This window comes from Brachyhypopomus gauderio, chromosome 15 (assembly GCF_052324685.1).
Source record: "Brachyhypopomus gauderio isolate BG-103 chromosome 15, BGAUD_0.2, whole genome shotgun sequence".
Lineage (NCBI taxonomy): Eukaryota > Metazoa > Chordata > Actinopteri > Gymnotiformes > Hypopomidae > Brachyhypopomus > Brachyhypopomus gauderio.
The window spans coordinates 18715211-18723407 of NC_135225.1; positions in this window are offsets into that span (position 1 = coordinate 18715211).

The following is an 8197-nucleotide window of genomic DNA, read 5'->3' on the forward strand; positions in this document are numbered from 1 at the left end:
TTTCCATTGCCTGTTCGATCTCCTGTGCTTTGACCCTTGCTTTCTCTCCAGACCTCGTCTCCTGCCTAGCCCTCCTGTACCTCCCGGATTCTGCCCCCCCCGTTATGACCCTGGACCGTCCTGACCATCCCACGAAAACGCTGCAGTTATTACTGCGCCTAGCGCTAGTGATACTCGTGCCGTTTCTTGTAAACGTGACTCATTTGAATAAAAGCGGTATACTTCCGCAGTTGGATCCCTCTCTGTCTGGTCAATACGTTACACATACATACATATATATATATATATATATATATATATATATATATATATATATATATATATATATATATATATATACAGGCCGGCTTTAGCCAGTGATGTGGATCACAATGTCCATGTCTTCTCACCCTCCCCCTCTGCTGCTCCTCCCCCTCCCCCTCTGCTGCTCCTCCCCTTGCTCCTCCCCCTCCTCCCCTTATTCCAAAACAGGCCTGGGATCAAGTGGGTCTTAAGGGGACAGATTGGAGGGGTCTGTAACGTATTGAACAGGCAGAGAGGGATCCAAATGCGGAAGAACACCGCTTTTATTGAAATGAGACGCTGGTACAAACACAGGCAGGTGTATCACGAGCACTATGACTAGTAACAACTGCGTTGTCTTGGCGTGGTCAGGACGGTCCAGGGTCATACCGGGGGAGCCGAAGTCAGGAGGTACAGAGGGACTAGGCAGGAGACAAGGTCGGGGACGTAAGCGAGGGTCGGAACACAGGAAAGCAGACAGGTAATAGAAAGGCTTGGTACGCGCCATGAGTCGGCAATACTTCGCGACTAGGAAGTGGAATGTGGGCGTTTAAGTAGAGATACAGGGGGTGTGGTGATGAGCGTCAGGTGAGGCTGGTTAGGTGGAGATCAGGTGGCATTCCTTACAGTACCCCCCCTCAAAGGAGCGGCACCCGACGCTCTACGACGAGCCGGGGGTCTACCGCGGCGCCTGGGAGCGGGAAAGTTGGGGTGCATTGCGTGGAAATCCGCGATCATGGTAGGGCAGAGGACATCCCTCGCCGGAATCCAGGCCCGCTCCTCGGGACCATATCCTTCCCAGTCCACGAGGTACTGGAGTCCGTTCCTTCGGCGCCGAGACTCCAGAAGCTCTCGGACGATGTATGCCGGTCGACCGTCGATTTCCAGGGGATCCGGAGGGCTAGTGGGCACAGGGGGAGTGGTGAACGGACTATAGTGAACTGGCTTAAGGAGAGAGACATGGAAGACAGGATTGACACGATAATGAGCGGGCATAAGGAGCTTATACGAGACAGCGTTGACTCTGCTGAGTATCTTGAATGGCCCGATGTACCGTGGGCTAAGCTTTTTACTACGCTGTTTCAAATGCAGGTTTTGTGTCGATAGCCATACCCTCTGTCCCGGATGATAGATTAGGGCTGGAAGACGACGGCGATCCGCGTTGAGCCGGCGTGTGTGTAGGGCACGGCGTAAATGGACATGTGCCATCTCCCAGGTGCGGGCACTGCGCTTGAGCCACTCATCCAGGGCCGGGACGTCAGCAGGTGTCTTGTCCCACGGGAAGAATGCAGGTTGATAACCATAGACACATTGGAAGGGTGTGAGTTTAGTTGCGGAGTGTATGATGGAGTTGCGGGCATATTCTGCCCACGGGAGGTATTTGTGCCAGTCATGTTGGGAGGCACAATACTGACGGAGAAACCTCCCTAATTCTTGGTTGTATCGTTCTACCTCTCCATTGGATTGGGGGTGGTAACCCGAAGTCAGACTAACAGTTATGCCTAGAAGCTTGCAGAACTGCCTCCAGACCCGAGATGTGAATTGTGCTCCTCGGTCTGAGACGATATCTTCAGGTAAGCCGTATATGCGAAAGACATAATTAAACAGATCCAGCGCGGATTCCATAGCAGTAGGTAGTTTGGGGCGAGGAATCAAGCGGCACATTTTAGAGAATTGGTCTACTATAACCATAACAACTGTGTTACCTCCAGAAGTGGGTAGATCTGTGACAAAATCCACAGCGAGGTGAGTCCAGGGCCGGAGAGGAACAGGTAGAGGAAGGAGTTTTCCTGCTGGGAGAGTATGGGGAGTGCGGGATTGGGCGCAGACCGAGCACGCTAACACGTAATCCCTGATGTCATCTTCCCAGGACGGCCACCAATAACGTTGTGAGATGAGGTGTCGTGTACGTGTAATACCTGGGTGACCCGTGCCTGCCGTGTCGTGAGCGAGTTGGAGGACACGCCCCCTAAGGGGTACGGGGACGTACTGTTTACCCTCGGGGCATTCCACGGGACCTGGATCGGTACGCAGGGCTTCATCCAACTCCTCCTGAATCTCCCACCTGATGACAGCAAGGAAACAGGAATCCTGCAGAATATACTCGGGTTCCTTAACAACAGTGTCCTTTTCATACAGTCGGGAAAGGGCATCCGCTTTGACGTTCTTTGATCCGGGTCGGTAAGTTACAGTGAAGCAAAACCGAGAGAAGTATAACGCCCATCTGGCTTGCCGCGGGTTCAGTCGCGTGGCAGATTTCAGATATTCTAAATTCTTGTGGTCTGTATAGACTAAGAAGGGGTGTGTCGCTCCCTCCAACCAATGACGCCACTGTTCGAGGGCGAGTTTGATGGCTAGGAGCTCTCGGTCACCGACGTCGTAATTCATCTCGGCGGCTGACAGTTTCTTTGAGTAATAGGCACAGGGATATAACTTCGGCGGGTTTCCCTGATGCTGCGAGAGAACAGCGCCTACTCCCACCTCCGAGGCGTCGACCTCCACGATGAACTGGAGCAGGGGGTCAGGGAGATGCAGTACAGGAACCGACGTGAAAGCCCGTTAAAGGAGCGAAAAGGCTCGGTCTTCCTCGGCAGTCCAGATAAACTCCCGTGACTTTCCCCCTTTAAGGAGATTGGTAAGAGGAGCTGCCAACTCACCAAAGCCGCGGATGAAACGGCGACAGAAGTTGGCGAAACCCAGGAATCGCAGCAGTTCTTTAGTAGAACGGGGGGTTGGCCAGTCCGTGACTGCCTTGACTTTATCTGTATCCATGGAGACCTGACCAGGAGAGAGCGTACATCCGAGGAAGGTCACTGTGGAACGATGAAACTCACATTTCTCAGCCTTTACATACAGGTGGTGTTCCCGCAGGCGCTGCAACACCGCTGAGACGTGTCGGACATGTTCAGAGACAGACGGGGAATAAATTAGGATATCGTCAATATAGACAAACACGAAATCATCAATCATATCACGGAAGATGTCATCCATAAATGCCTGGAACACGGAGGGACTATTCGTCAGTTCATATGGCATTACGAGGTACTCATAGTGCCCCCTGGCGGTGATAAAGGCGGTTTTCCACTCATCGCCCTCTCGGATTCGAATCAAGTTGTACGCACTCCGTAGATCCAACTTCGTAAAGAGGTTCGCCCCCATCAGACGTTCTTGTGAGGCGGTGATAAAGGGAAGAGGGTAAGCGTACTTCGATGTGACTGCGTTAAGGGCACGGTAATCAATACAAGGACGTAATCCCCCTCCTTTCTTTTCGATGAAGAAGAAGCCAGCTGCGACAGGAGAAGTGGATGGTCGGATAAATCCCTTCTGTAAGGCTTCGGTGACGTAGGACTCCATCGCCTGATCCTCGGGACGTGAGAGAGGGTAAGGTTTCGTCCTACGAGGTAAGGGGGCTCCTGGGAGGAGGTCGATTGCGCAATCACATGGCCGATGGGGAGGCAGACGACAGGCACTGTCCTTGTCGAACACGTCAGCGAATCCACGATACTGTACGGGGATGACATCAGACAGGGGTGTATCAGGACTTTCTACTGAGGAGGACCGGAGTGGTAAATGAATACAATTTTCGAGACAGCGGGTTTTCCACCGTACCAGCTCTCGTCTCTTCCAGGTGATTTCCGGGTCGTGAGCCGATAGCCAGGGAAAGCCTAGTATGAGAGGATCCCGGGGCGTGGATATCAAGAAAAACTCCCGCATCTCGCTGTGGAACAGGCCCACTCGTAGCTCTACGGGGCAGGTACGAAGAGAAATTACACCCTCACCCAAAGGCTGTCCGTTTAGCGAGTTAATTTTCAGGGGAGGATCCATAGGTACGGTGGGAAGGTGGAGGTGATAGGCTAGGTCCCGGTCTATGAAATCGCCAGCCGCTCCTGAGTCCACTAAAGCCGACAGGTTCGTGTCTATGCCCCCCCAAGATACTAGTACTGGTAGGTTGACTTGGTTTTTCCTCTGGGTAACCAGTAAGGGTTGGTAGGTGAGTGGGGACCTGCCTAGCCGCATGGACTCATCAGATTCATGGGGGTTCTGTTCACATACGCGGGGAGATGGTGCACAGGACATGGGAATGAGAGTGTCCTCTATTTCGGAACGGTAGGGCCCCAACAATTTGTCTACTCGTATCGCTGCCTGAACGAACTCAGCTAAAGAGAATGCTTCTCCCCGACAGGCGAGTTCGACCTGCACGTCGGTCCTCAGACCCCGACGAAACACGGTCCTCAAGGCTGAGTCGCTCCAACCACTCCCTGCTGCCAGTGTGCGGAACTCCCTAGCATAATCTGCTGTGCTCCGTTGTCCTTGCTGGATGTCGTAGAGTCGGTCTCCGATGTCGCGACCGTCAGCAGGGTGATCGAAGACTGCTCGGAGCAGCGCTGTGAACTGGTTCTCTGACTGGAGGGCTGGGTCTTTGGTGTCCCCAAAGCGGTGCCCCAAGCACCTGCTGTACCAGTGAGAAACGAGAGAATGAAGTGGACCCTTGGCAACTCTGCTTGGAATCGACCGTGGTGGTACGTGAAGTATATTGAACACTGCATGAGGAAGTTACGGCATCGGTCGGGGGACCCGTCGTAACGTTCGGGTACGGCTACGGGGACGCTCGCGGGTGTGGGGGTTGTCGTTGTGACGAGATGAACGGCTTCCTGGAGTGCTGCCACTTGGAGTCCTTGATCTCGAACTATTCCCACGAGTTGTTGGACCGTCTTGGTGAGTGTCTTTAGTGTATCTTCTGCTGGATCCATGGTTAGGCGAAGTATTTCTGTAACGTATTGAACAGGCAGAGAGGGATCCAAATGCGGAAGAACACCGCTTTTATTGAAATGAAACGCTGGTACAAACACAGGCAGGTGTATCACGAGCACTATGACTAGTAACAACTGCGTTGTCTTGGCGTGGTCAGGACGGTCCAGGGTCATACCGGGGGAGCCGAAGTCAGGAGGTACAGAGGGACTAGGCAGGAGACAAGGTCGGGGACGTAAGCGAGGGTCGGAACACAGGAAAGCAGACAGGTAATAGAAAGGCTTGGTACGTGGCATGAGTCGGCAATACTTCGCGACTAGGAAGTGGAATGTGGGCGTTTAAGTAGAGATACAGGGGGTGTAGTGATGAGCGTCAGGTGAGGCTGGTTAGGTGGAGATCAGGTGGCATTCCTTACAGCAGGGGTGCCCACAGTTTTCAGCTTGCGAGCTACTTATAAGATGACCCAGTCAGAAAGATCTACCGGGGGTGGCGGCGAACGTAATTTGTTGAGCGGGGGGGGGGGGGGGGGTGGCGGCGAACGTAATATGTTGAGCGGGGGGGGGGGGGGGGGGGGTGGCGAACGTAATATGTTGAGCGGGGGGTGGCGAACGTAATTTGTTGAGTGGATTGCAGATTTGCTACCGTGAATGTCAATCAAAATACAACCGTCAGTGCAGATGTGCGATTCATCTACTACTATTTTATGTGACGCGATCTACGCACATTCCTTCGCGATCGACCGACACTTCCTTCGCGATCGACCGGTCGATCGCGATCGACGTAATGAGCACCCCTGCCTTACAGGGTCTTGTGCTGTCTAATTGTATCAATTACATTTGTAGTTATTCTATGTGTAGCAAAGATCTATAATTAATTCAAGCTAGCAAAAAGAAAACCTGTCCCGATCCAGGCCTTTGTTTTCCTCTGCTGAAGCAGGTACCTTCTTTGTCCTGTTGGTAAAGCAAGCAGATACCTGGGAGAGGCAGAAACACCTTCTCCCATCCGGGGACCTCTTGTGCTCCCAGGTGGACCCTCCCCACCTCACTCACAGCCTCATGCTAATTTCCAACTTTCAAAGCTTGTAAACTTTATCTAATTATGCGGCAGAACACACGCTCAGGTCCTGGCAGCTTGCGCATTTTAATTTATGAAAAACAAATCTGAAATATGCAGATGTCTTTTGTTTGAAGCAGATGTTTGGTCTGGCTCACCAGAATTCAATCAGCGGCCTCCGTGGAGGGCGGAGGGGGGCAGGGGGTGTGGCCCCACATGCCATCTCTGTCCAAGGGCCCGTTTGATGTCTGACGGGGACGTGGCGTTGGGGCAAGAAATGCACAAGCACACACACACACACACACACACACACACACACACACACACACACACACACACACACACTTCACGGCTCTCCTACACTGTCACCGACATCTTCACTTCAATTGCACGAAAGAAGTGACACAGCACAACACACGAGCGCAGACATCACGTGTCAGGCGGAAGAAGGATTTTATTCCCTATCCAAACTTTTTCACACCTCTCCCTGGATGTGTTCAGACAAGCGCTGTTAGCTGAACTCATTTTTAATTTATGGGACTCATTAAATGTTGGGAATGATAAACACAGCAATTATCATTTATCTTGATATATTATTTACAAGGTCTCAGTCTCCTGGCTGGGAAGGTGAACTCAGGGGTGGGGAAAATTGGGGGAATTTGAGCCCCGCCCTTTGGGGTTTGGATTGCACCTGTCAAAAAAAAACAAAAACAGAGTGAGAGAGAGGAGAGAGAAAAACAGAAAAGAGAAAGAGAACAAGTGGTACTTGACTTTTGTGCCAAGTCTCATTGCTCCGAGGTTTCCTGTTTCACTGCTTAATGACACTACAGGAGGATATTACTTAGCAGCGGTCTCTGTTAGACACTGAGTTCGTTAATTATTTATTTTGTCTTTACTCCCAGCGACTTGGTTTTCCCTCTTGACGTCTTTCCCTCAGCCTCTTCATTACGCTCTATGTGGATTGGCTTTTCTGGAGCTGATGGATGTGCATCTGGGGTCTTTCTTCAATCTCAGGGCCTGATGCCCGACAGCATCCAAGGAGCCAGAACAGAGGCTCAAACGACACCTGACAGGACGGCCATTGTCCTAGCCTCACAGGAAGACAGAGAGAGAGAGAGAGAGGGAATAGATAGATAGATAGATAGAATGTGCAAGAACATTAACTACAGTATACTGTGCATACTCCTTCCTAATCTTCTTAAGATGGATGGATGACAGAAATGAGATGGTTTGTATTTGTACAAAAGCGACCCTCCATTCCACGTGAAAGGACCCCTCAGTTCCCGTCAGGCCGTGGAAGGATCTCACGCATTAAACGTAAAGCCTGCCCGTTACCTCCGTTTCCATTGCTTTGTGCTTAATGTAATCTTCACCCTTGACTTTCTCAAGGCTGGACATGTGTGTCCAAACACTGCTCTCATTATATTAACGTCCCGCATCAGTCATGCCACTGTCATTACCGCGGCATTGCAATTAACGGCATGGATATTGTTTTCTGTTTCCTCTGCTCTTCGGCTGTGTGCTGAGTTCCCTCTCATGGCCCGGTATTCTCTGCTCTCTTGGATTAAAGCCTTCCCTTTCCCTTTGTGCATCCATGGCAGATGCCTAATTGAATGATGAATGTCCTTTTATTACTCAGTAATTGAAGTACCAGCGCCGTGATTGGTCAGGGAGGGCTCCGACTCTAACCTGATTGGCCAGGACGTGGGGCTCAGGGCGGCTGGCAGCCTTGGCCCACTCCCCATCTGTCTGCACACCCTTGTATCATCTCCGTTCTCCTCCCACATGCCCGGAAAGGGGCGATGGCTGGGGGTTTGGGGGTTGGGGTGGGGGTTTATGGGTAGGCTGCATGGAGAATCATAATAAATTATGCAAACAAGGCTTTCCGCTGACAATGAGATTGCGGGAGCATTGTTTGGGGTCTGCTCATCTCCTCGTGTCTTCCCAGGGCTGACGCAGCCCCCCGGTCCTGCTCTCTCCCGGTCTTCCTTTTCTCGCACGGCTGACCTGACAAGTCAGCGATGAAGATTAATGACCCCGCCCTGATTGACAGCGGTGGGGATTGAAGGGCAGAGAAGGGTCATTTATCATCCACTGACAGGTGCCGTTCAGC